The sequence below is a fragment of the Pseudophryne corroboree genome, chromosome 8, assembly GCF_028390025.1.
Source record: "Pseudophryne corroboree isolate aPseCor3 chromosome 8, aPseCor3.hap2, whole genome shotgun sequence".
NCBI classification, from domain to species: domain Eukaryota; kingdom Metazoa; phylum Chordata; class Amphibia; order Anura; family Myobatrachidae; genus Pseudophryne; species Pseudophryne corroboree.
This window is the reverse complement of record NC_086451.1, coordinates 173,423,228-173,432,157: the sequence shown is the minus strand read 5'-3', so window position 1 is coordinate 173,432,157 and position 8,930 is coordinate 173,423,228. Positions and strand designations below refer to the sequence as shown.

At 34.7% G+C, this 8,930-nt stretch overlaps 2 non-coding genes across 2 annotated transcripts; both read right to left on the bottom strand.

Moving 5' to 3' along the window:
• Window positions 1-3,418: 3,418 nt before the first annotated feature.
• On the bottom strand, window positions 3,419-3,492 carry TRNAS-ACU (transfer RNA serine (anticodon ACU)). The gene has a single exon. It is a non-coding gene; the product is annotated as a tRNA-Ser (tRNA).
• Window positions 3,493-6,908: 3,416 nt separating this feature from the next.
• On the bottom strand, window positions 6,909-6,982 carry TRNAS-ACU (transfer RNA serine (anticodon ACU)). Its single transcript has one exon. It is a non-coding gene; the product is annotated as a tRNA-Ser (tRNA).
• Between the last annotated feature and the right edge of the window lie 1,948 nt (window positions 6,983-8,930).

Here is an 8,930-nt window from a genome sequence, read left to right as displayed (position 1 = left end):
TTACATACTGACAAAGGCTAATAAGCATACATCTAGAACGTTTCCTAGAAAAACTTTAAAAAGTCAATAATCTGGAGAGTTTTTGTAAGATGTTTCTTCCATCAACCAACGAAGAAACACATTGGTACTTTCCCATGATGAGTGAGTGCTTCAGGATCTCTTGCACTTATATGTGCAGCAGAGTACTGCAATGGAAGCATGCTGGGCCCATAACCCAGAGGTAGGCAGATTGAAACTATCCTCTACTATATGCATTTTTTTTGTTAATTAAAGTAATCCAAAACTGGGATTGATATTTTTGCTCTTTTATTTTTCATTAAAGTACAATAACTTTTACCATTTTAATTTGTTTGAATAGTATATTGAAAGTATTGTTTTCTTTTAAAAATCCACTTAATTTTCTTTACCCTATTATTAAAATGGTAATTGACAAAAACAAACTACATTGTCACCAGAAGAGCAATACAAAATGTACAAGTGATATATTAAAATCATCTTTCCAGCTTGAATTTCAATGATGCATTGGGGCAACGATTTTGTGAGAAACATCTTCACCCTTAAATAAAGATTTTCTTAATTCCTTACCTGTGTGCTAATTAGATATCACCTTGTTTTCACATTAAACAGACTTCCACATGAGAAAGCAGCAAGGATGCAGTGGCGTTAATGTTTCCTGGTGTCAACCCGTATTATTTCAGTAGACATTGAAATGAGGATGCATCTTGCTGCCTTTCCAATGAAGCAAATTTAATTTAGTAATAGGTGAAAAACCATCCCTACAAATGTGTTAATCAGAGACTTGGCTTTGTGGACACTTTTCAGAGAACAAATTTGTTAGCATAAAAATAAAGCCAGAAAATTAAGAGCTGTTTAATCACTCAATTGGATTTTTTTGCCAGCATATTTCTTTTTCTCTGCAACCCACTGCTAAATTGTGCTTCCTAGCTGTTTTTATAAAATCACTGAATCAAATCTAACTCTGATTACATCAGAGAAGGCCAGGTACCCTACACCATAAGAGGGGGTTTGAAATTTTGACTTGTCTACTTAAAGATCACCAAAATCTGATAACAAGGTCAATTACGTGCCTGGGTGGGATTGAACCACCAACCTTTTGGTTTATAGCCGTACACACTAACTGATTGCGCCACAGAGACACTTTGCAAAAGTACTTACTGACATAGGCTAATAAGCATTCATCTAAAACGTTTCCTAGAAAAACTTTAAAAAGTCAATAATCTGGAGAGTTTTTGTAAGATGTTTCTTCCATCCACCAACAAAGAAACACATTGGTACTTTCCCATGATGAGTGAGTGCTTCAGGATCTCTTGCACTTACATGTGCAGCAGAGTACTGCAATGGAAGCATGCTGGGCCCATAACCCAGAGGTAGGCAGATTAAAACTATCCTCTGCTATATGCATTTTTTTTGTTAATTAAAGTAATCCAAAACTGGGATTGATATTTTTGCTCTTTTATTTTTCATTAAAGTACAATAACTTTTACCATTTTAATTTGTTTTAATAGTATGTTGAAAGTATTGTTTTCTTTTAAAAATCCACTTAATTTTCTTTACCCTATTATTAAAATGGTAATTGACAAAAACAAACTACATTGTCACCAGAAGAGCAATTCAAAATGTACAAGTGATATATTAAAATCATCTTTCCAGCTTGAATTTCAATGATGCATTGGGGCAACGATTTTGTGAGAAACATTTTCACCCTTAAATAAAGATTTTCTTAATTCCTTACCTGTGTGCTAATTAGATATCACCTTGTTTTCACATTAAACAGACTTCCACATGAGAAAGCAGCAAGGATGCAGTGGCGTTAATGTTTCCTGGTGTCAACCTGTATTATTTCAGTAGACATTGAAATAAGGATGCATCTTGCTGCCTTCCAATGAAGCAAGTTTAATTTAGTAATAGGTGAAAAACCATCCTTACAAAGGTGTTAATCAGAGACTTGGCTTTGTGGAAACTTTTCAGAGAACAAATTTGTTAGCATAAAAATAAAGCCAGAAAATGAAGAGCTGTTTAATCACTCAATTGGATTTTTTTGCCAGCATATTTCTTTTTCTCTGCAACCCACTGCTAAATTGTGCTTCCTAGCTGTTTTTATAAAATCACTGAATCAAATCTAACTCTGATTACATCAGAGAAGGCCAGGTACCCTACACCATAAGAGGGGGTTTGAAATTTTGACTTGTCTACTTAAAGATCACCAAAATCTGATAACAAGGTCAATTACGTCCCTGGGTGGGATTGAACCACCAACCTTTTGGTTAATAGCCATACGCACTAACTGATTGCGCCACAGAGACACTTTGCAAAAGTCCATACTGACAAAGGCTAATAAGCATTCATCTAAAACGTTTCCTTGAAAAACTTTAAAAAGTCAATAATCTGGAGAGTTTTTGTAAGATGTTTCTTCCATCAACCAACGAAGAAACACATTGGTACTTTCCCATGATGAGTGAGTGCTTCAGGATCTCTTGCACTTACATGTGCAGCAGAGTACAGCAATGGAAGCATGCTGGGCCCATAACCCAGCGGTAGGCAGATTGAAACTATCCTTTGCTATATGCATTTTTTTTGTTAATTTAAGTAATCAAAACTGGGATTGATATTTTTGCTCTTTTATTTTTACTTGAAGTACAATAACTTTTACCATTTTAATTTGTTTGAATAGTATATTGACAGTATAGTTTTCTTTAAAAAATCCACTTAATTTTCTTTACCCTATTATTAAAAGGGTAATTGACAAAAACAAACTACATTGTCACCAGAAGAGCAATACAAAATGTACAAGTGATATATTAAAATCATCTTTCCAGCTTGAATTTCAATGATGCATTGGGGCAACGATTTTGTGAGAAACATCTTCACCCTTAAATAAAGATTTTCTTAATTCCTTACCTGTGTGCTAATTAGATATCACCTTGTTTTCACATTAAACAGACTTCCACATGAGAAAGCAGCAAGGATGCAGTGGCGTTAATGTTTCCTGGTGTCAACCTGTATTATTTCAGTAGAAATTGAAATGAGGATGCATCTTGCTGCCTTTCCAATGAAGCAAGTTTAATTTAGTAATAGGTGAAAAACCATCCCTACAAAGGTGTTAATCAGAGACTTGGCTTTGTGGACACTTTTCAGAGAACAAATTTGTTAGCATAAAAATAAAGCCAGAAAATGAAGAGCTGTTTAATCACTTAATTGGATTTTTTTTGCCAGCATATTTCTTTTTCTCTGCAACCCACTGCTAAATTGTGCTTCCTATCTGTTTTTATAAAATCACTGAATCAAATCTAACTCTGATTACATCAGAGAAGGCCAGGTACCCTACACCATAACAGGGGGTTTGAAAATTTGACTTGTCTACTTAAAGATCACCAAAATCTGATAACAAGGTCAATTACGTCCCTGGGTGGGATTGAACCACCAACCTTTTGGTTAGTAGCCAGACACACTAACCAATTGTGCCACAGAGACACTTTGTAAAAATTATATACTGACAAAGGCTAATAAGCATACATCTAGAACGTTTCCTAGAAAAACTTTAAAAAGTCAATAATCTGGAGAGTTTTTGTAAGATGTTTCTTCCATCAACCAACGAAGAAACACATTGGTACTTTCCCATGATGAGTGAGTGCTTCAGGATCTCTTGCACTTATATGTGCAGCAGAGTACTGCAATGGAAGCATGCTGGGCCCATAACCCAGAGGTAGGCAGATTGAAACTATCCTTTGCTATATGCATTTTTTTTTGTTAATTTAAGTAATCAAAACTGGGATTGATATTTTTGCTCTTTTCTTTTTACTTAAAGTACAATAACTTTTACCATTTTAATTTGTTTTAATAGTATATTGACAGTATAGTTTTCTTTAAAAAATCCACTTAATTTTCTTTACCCTATTATTAAAAGGGTAATTGACAAAAACAAACTACATTGTCACCAGAAGAGCAATACAAAATGTACAAGTGATATATTAAAATCATCTTTCCAGCTTGAATTTCAATGATGCATTGGGGCAACGATTTTGTGAGAAACATCTTCACCCTTAAATAAAGATTTTCTTAATTCCTTACCTGTGTGCTAATTAGATATCACCTTGTTTTCACATTAAGCAGACTTCTACATGAGAAAGCAGCAAGGATGCAGTGGCGTTAATGTTTCCTGGTGTCAACCTGTATTATTTCAGTATACATTGAAATGAGGATGCATCTTGCTGCCTTTCCAATGAAGCAAGTTTAATTTAGTAATAGGTGAAAAACCATCCCTACAAAGGTGTTAATCAGAGACTTGGCTTTGTGGACACTTTTCAGAGAACAAATTTGTTAGCATAAAAATAAAGCCAGAAAATGAAGAGCTGTTTAATCACTCAATTGGATTTTTTTTGCCAGCATATTTCTTTTTCTCTGCAACCCACTGCTAAATTGTGCTTCCTAGCTGTTTTTATAAAATCAATGAATCAAATCTAACTCTGATTACATCAGAGAAGGCCAGGTACCCTACACCAGAACAGGGGGTTTGAAATTTTGACTTGTCTACTTAAAGATCACCAAAATCTGATAACAAGGTCAATTACGTCCCTGGTTGGGATTGAACCACCAACCATTTGGTTAGTAGCCGGACACACTAACCGATTGCGCCACAGAGACACTTTGCAAAATGCACATACTGACAAAGGCTAATAAGCATACATCTAGAACGTTTCCTAGAAAGACTTTAAAAAGTCAATAATCTGGAGAGTTTTTGTAAAATGTTTCTTCCATCAACCAACGAAGAAACACATTGGTACTTTCCCATGATGAGTGAGTGCTTCAGGATCTCTTGCACTTACATGTGCAGCAGAGTACTGCAATGGAAGCATGCTGGGCCCATAACCCAGAGGTAGGCAGATTGAAACTATCCTTTGCTATATGCATTTTTTTTGTTAATTTAAGTAATCAAAACTGGGATTGATATTTTGCTCTTTTATTTTTACTTGAAGTACAATAACTTTTACCATTTTAATTTGTTTGAATAGTATATTGACAGTATAGTTTTCTTTAAAAAAATCCACTTAATTTTCTTTACCCTATTATTAAAAGGGTAATTGACAAAAACAAACTACATTGTCACCAGAAGAGCAATACAAAATGTACAAGTGATATATTAAAATCATCTTTCCAGCTTGAATTTCAATGATGCATTGGGGCAACGATTTTGTGAGAAACATCTTCACCCTTAAATAAAGATTTTCTTAATTCCTTACCTGTGTGCTAATTAGATATCACCTTGTTTTCACATTAAACAGACTTCTACATGAGAAAGCAGCAAGGATGCAGTGGCGTTAATGTTTCCTGGTGTCAACCTGTATTATTTCAGTAGACATTGAAATGAGGATGCATCTTGCTGCCTTTCCAATGAAGCAAGTTTAATTTAGTAATAGGTGAAAAACCATCCCTACAAAGGTGTTAATCAGAGACTTGGCTTTGTGGACACTTTTCAGAGAACAAATTTGTTAGCATAAAAATAAAGCCAGAAAACGAAGAGCTGTTTAATCACTCAATTGGATTTTTTTTGCCAGCATATTTCTTTTTCTCTGCAACCCACTGCTAAATTGTGCTTCCTAGCTGTTTTTATAAAATCAATGAATCAAATCTAACTCTGATTACATCAGAGAAGGCCAGGTACCCTACACCAGAACAGGGGGTTTGAAATTTTGACTTGTCTACTTAAAGATCACCAAAATCTGATAACAAGGTCAATTACGTCCCTGGTTGGGATTCAACCACCAACCATTTGGTTAGTAGCTGGACACACTAACCAATTGCGCCACAGAGACACTTTGCAAAAAGCACATACTGACAAAGGCTAATAAGCATACATCTAGAACGTTTCCTAGAAAAACTTTAAAAAGTCAATAATCTGGAGAGTTTTTGTAAGATGTTTCTTCCATCAACCAACAAAGAAACACATTGGTACTTTCCCATGATGACTGAGTGCTTCAGGATCTCTTGCACTTACATGTGCAGCAGAGTACTGCAATGGAAGCATGCTGGGCCCATAACCCAGAGGTAGGCAGATTGAAACTATCCTTTGCTATATGCATTTTTTTTGTTAATTTAAGTAATCAACACTGGGATTGATATTTTTGCTCTTTTATTTTTACTTACCATTTTAATTTGTTTTAATAGTATATTGACAGTATAGTTTTCTTTAAAAAATCCACTTAATTTTCTTTACCCTATTATTAAAAGGGTAATTGACAAAAACAAACTACATTGTCACCAGAAGAGCAATACAAAATGTACAAGTGATATATTAAAATCATCTTTCCAGCTTGAATTTCAATGATGCATTGGGGCAACGATTTTGTGAGAAACATCTTCACCCTTAAATAAAGATTTTCTTAATTCCTTACCTGTGTGCTAATTAGATATCACCTTGTTTTCACATTAAACAGACTTCCACATGAGAAAGCAGCAAGGATGCTGTGGCGTTAATGTTTCCTGGTGTCAACCCGTATTATTTCAGTAGACATTGAAATGAGGATGCATCTTGCTGCCTTTCCAATGAAGCAAGTTTAATTTAGTAATAGGTGAAAAACCATCCCTACAAAGGTGTTAATCAGAGACTTGGCTTTGTGGACACTTTTCAGAGAACAAATTTGTTAGCATAAAAATAAAGCCAGAAAATGAAGAGCTGTTTAATCACTCAATTGGATTTTTTTGCCAGCATATTTCTTTTTCTCTGCAACCCACTGCTAAATTGTGCTTCCTAGCTGTTTTTATAAAATCACTGAATCAAATCTAACTCTGATTACATCAGAGAAGGCCAGGTACCCTACACCATAAGAGGGGGTTTGAAATTTTGACTTGTCTACTTAAAGATCACCAAAATCTGATAACAAGGTCAATTACGTCCCTGGGTTGGATTGAACCACCAACCTTTTGGTTAGTAGCCAGACACACTAACCAATTGCGCCACAGAGACACTTTGTAAAAATTATAAACTGACAAAGGCTAATAAGCATACATCTAGAACATTTCCTAGAAAAACTTTAAAAAGTCAATAATCTGGAGAGTTTTTGTAAGATGTTTCTTCCATCAACCAACGAAGAAACACATTGGTACTTTCCCATGATGAGTGAGTGCTTCAGGATCTCTTGCACTTATATGTGCAGCAGAGTACTGCAATGGAAGCATCCTGGGCCCATAACCCAGAGGTAGGCAGATTGAAACTATCCTTTGCTATATGCATTTTTTTTTGTTAATTTAAGTAATCAAAACTGGGATTGATATTTTTGCTCTTTTATTTTTACTTAAAGTACAATAACTTTTACCATTTTAATTTGTTTTAATAGTATATTGACAGTATAGTTTTCTTTAAAAAATCCACTTAATTTTCTTTACCCTATTATTAAAAGGGTAATTGACAAAAACAAACTACATTGTCACCAGAAGAGCAATACAAAATGTACAAGTGATATATTAAAATCATCTTTCCAGCTTGAATTTCAATGATGCATTGGGGCAACGATTTTGTGAGAAACATCTTCACCCTTAAATAAAGATTTTCTTAATTCCTTACCTGTGTGCTAATTAGATATCACCTTGTTTTCACATTAAACAGACTTCTACATGAGAAAGCAGCAAGGATGCAGTGGCGTTAATGTTTCCTTGTGTCAACCTGTATTATTTCAGTAGACATTGAAATGAGGATGCATCTTGCTGCCTTTCCAATGAAGCAAGTTTAATTTAGTAATAGGTGAAAAACCATCCCTACAAAGGTGTTAATCAGAGACTTGGCTTTGTGGACACTTTTCAGAGAACAAATTTGTTAGCATAAAAATAAAGCCAGAAAATGAAGAGCTGTTTAATCACTCAATTGGATTTTTTTTGCCAGCATATTTCTTTTTCTCTGCAACCCACTGCTAAATTGTGCTTCCTAGCTGTTTTTATAAAATCAATGAATCAAATCTAACTCTGATTACATCAGAGAAGGCCAGGTACCCTACACCAGAACAGGGGGTTTGAAATTTTGACTTGTCTACTTAAAGATCACCAAAATCTGATAACAAGGTCAATTACGTCCCTGGTTGGGATTGAACCACCAACCATTTGGTTAGTAGCCGGACACACTAACCGATTGCGCCACAGAGACACTTTGCAAAATGCACATACTGACAAAGGCTAATAAGCATACATCTAGAACGTTTCCTAGAAAGACTTTAAAAAGTCAATAATCTGGAGAGTTTTTGTAAAATGTTTCTTCCATCAACCAACGAAGAAACACATTGGTACTTTCCCATGATGAGTGAGTGCTTCAGGATCTCTTGCACTTACATGTGCAGCAGAGTACTGCAATGGAAGCAAGCTGGGCCCATAACCCAGAGGTAGGCAGATTGAAACTATCCTTTGCTATATGCATTTTTTTTGTTAATTTAAGTAATCAAAACTGGGATTGATATTTTGCTCTTTTATTTTTACTTGAAGTACAATAACTTTTACCATTTTAATTTGTTTGAATAGTATATTGACAGTATAGTTTTCTTTAAAAAAATCCACTTAATTTTCTTTACCCTATTATTAAAAGGGTAATTGACAAAAACAAACTACATTGTCACCAGAAGAGCAATACAAAATGTACAAGTGATATATTAAAATCATCTTTCCAGCTTGAATTTCAATGATGCATTGGGGCAACGATTTTGTGAGAAACATCTTCACCCTTAAATAAAGATTTTCTTAATTCCTTACCTGTGTGCTAATTAGATATCACCTTGTTTTCACATTAAACAGACTTCTACATGAGAAAGCAGCAAGGATGAAGTGGCGTTAATGTTTCCTGGTGTCAACCTGTATTATTTCAGTAGACATTGAAATGAGGATGCATCTTGCTGCCTTTCCAATGAAGCAAGTTTAATTTAGTAATAGGTGAA